Source organism: Pseudopipra pipra, chromosome 6 (assembly GCF_036250125.1).
Source record: "Pseudopipra pipra isolate bDixPip1 chromosome 6, bDixPip1.hap1, whole genome shotgun sequence".
Taxonomy (NCBI): domain Eukaryota; kingdom Metazoa; phylum Chordata; class Aves; order Passeriformes; family Pipridae; genus Pseudopipra; species Pseudopipra pipra.
Genome location: NC_087554.1, coordinates 2,762,106 through 2,765,003, shown reverse-complemented (window position 1 = coordinate 2,765,003; position 2,898 = coordinate 2,762,106).

The window sequence follows — 2,898 nt, the reverse complement described above, 5'->3', positions numbered from 1 at the left end:
CCTCTTTGTAATTTTCACTTCTTGTAATTTTTATCCTTCTGTGAACATCACCTTCCTGGCTGGTCACATTAATCAAGAGGAACTCATGATGTTCAGATGCTCGTGCTATAATGGTTTCACAGAGACCAGGCAGCTCATTTGATTATAAAAAGAGCTTATTACTATTATTGTTGTTGTTTAAGTCATCTAACCATTCATTTAATCTGAAAGATCCAAAGCCTAAGTGTTTTCAAGTTCAGGGTCTGCCTGAATGAATTAAACGGTTTGAATTAAACCAAGTTTGAGGTACCAGAGTTCTGGAATTGTCAGGGTTTTGGTTAATTATTTTAGGTCTGATTTTTCTTGGTCATGTTCTACTATTAGAAGGGCTGTGAAATTTTTGTTCTGCCCAGCCCCCTGCCTTTCAGGTTGCTTTTTGATTTCCCTAGCAGACATCTAAAGAATTTGTCAGAAGAAATGGGGAAATCACTCGGTAGAACATACTGCTGTTGCAAATGATGCTTTTTCTCTTTTTTTGGTGCTTCAGACTTCTTTTAAAGAAAGAGAAGTGGACTGTAGGTCTTTCATAACCTCAGGCAGGACACTCAAATCCACACATGATGTGCATGACTGGCCCCAAAGTCTAACTGCTTTTAAATTGTTCATAAACTGTATGACACTACTGTTACGGTACCAGTGAGCAGACACTTTAGCTTTGAAGGAACTGACTAAAGCAGCTGCAGTATGACAAACCTCCATAGAGTAAGCAGAGCCTTGCTAACTAGACTTTTAAAAACAGATTCTTACTGCTAACAAAGAATTTGATTTTCTATAAAATACTTTCTCTTAGGACAGAAAGACATTCCGACAATGAAAATTCTCTGATGGGGTACGAAGACTTAATAAACCAAATTTAATGCAGTACTATGTAATTGGGAACTACTGCTGGTACTATGGTTCCCTTCACTCTAATCCCTAGAAATATCCGTCAGACACTACTTAATTTTAAGTAATTTAGAAAATTATGTACATTATGCGTCATCCCATTCTGGAAGACGCTGCATCCCAAGCCATGTAAATTTAATTATGACTAAAGCCAATATGTTACACAGAAATCAGTGTGCTGCACAGTAGGCAATGTTATAAAATGAACTGGCTCCAATGAGAAGACACTCAAATATATTTTCTATATTCCATGCCTCTAGTTTTCTAGTATAATCTCAAGTGAAATTTGCTGCACTAGTCTTTTCAGAAATGGTAAAGTGCTGCAACTCCATAGTATTAAACAGTCCTTAATGTCTTTCCTAAAAATGTTAGAGGAAGGAAAGAAAATGTAAAAGAAATCTGGAGTCCAAAAATAACTTTAACACGGGGTGACCATGCTCTGTCTGTAATGTTTGGTACTTCTTTACTTGTTTCTGCTTACAGTCCTCTGCCTTTCACCTGTGGTAATTAGCAGTGTGCATATCCCATTCTGCTGAAAGAAATGCCTCATTCACCTTTTGTGTCTTAATGATACCACAGGGTGAGCAAGTGCACTTCACGTTCTCTGTTTAATTTTTAGGGTTGGAAAATGCTCCTCTTCAGCAAAAGAAAGTGGTATTTGTAATGTTAGTTGGTAAAGCCTAAAAACTTCCCTAGGGGTTTTCACGGGCCATTGGGAGCAAATGCCCAGCTTGCAGGTCAAAATCCACAGCACTGCTAGAACCTATGTACGTAAAATCTGTTGTGCTCCATTGAACACTGTATTTCCTCCTGTCTTGTTTTGACATTACTCACAGCGAAACAGCCAAATCAATCTAGATGAATTCAATCCTTCCTGGGTGGAAAGCAGGAAAACTGTTAAAACCCCGTTACTTTGCAGAGATTTGCAACGCTCAAAAATGTGTGGCGATCGTGTTTATTGTGGAGGGAGGGCAAAAATTCTGTTTGAAAGCTAAGAACCAACTCTCTGCTTAGGATTCAGTGCTTTCAGGGGAAATAGTATTGTCAATAATAGACAGGTTTTATCTTTTTGCTAACTCTCCTTTTTAGGGTGGTGCAGCTTCGGACAGTCGCGTGAAGTTTTTTCGTGCCACGATTTTACATTGTGAAACTAACACTTGGCATCTGTGAGCAAGCTTGGAAGTGTTCAGGAAACCAAGCATGAGTTGGAAAAAGTGGGACACTCTTGTGCTCCCCCCACAGATACACAGTAGAGGCTTCCTAATACTTCCAAAGAGAAAACAAGCACAGAAGCACTTGCTAACCACTGTGCATTGAGCTGTCACCTTCGATGTACCTTGGAAATACTGGCTGTTTCTTAAAGGGGAAGATGGAAAACAGAAAGTGTAGAGTTTCAGTCGCGTAGACTTTGTCAGAAAGCGCGGCTGTGATATGATTTCTGTCAGAAACAATCTGCTTGAAATTTTTCTGTCTTTACTTTTGAACACGGAGTTGCTTGTCTGTATTCTAACCCTAGGTGATGGGATCTGCTGCCTTGTCAGATAACATTTGAGTTCACTCACTACCTGCTTGTTGACTAGTGCACAGACTCACTGTGGTGGCAGGGAAAGCCTTAAGGCTACTCAGCATCTGTCTCTTCTTGTAATTAGTTGCAGCCTTGTGTACAGAGCAAAACAGAGATTTTTTTTTATATATATATATATATTTTATTATTATTTTTTTCTGTGAAAGAGTAATGTGCACAGACAGGAGCTTTTAAACCGCAAAACAGTTTGCTAGTATTTGTCATTCTTCTTTTTCAAGAGGAAATAGCTTTTTACCTACTGAGAATAAAGTGTTGACATCTCTTTTTTTTTTTTTCAAATTACACCAAAGACATAGATTTTTGGGAAAGCTAACCTTGATTGTAAATCTGAATAGGCAATATTTCTGCTCTTACATCTGACACACCTCATATTCAGGGGAGATAATTGG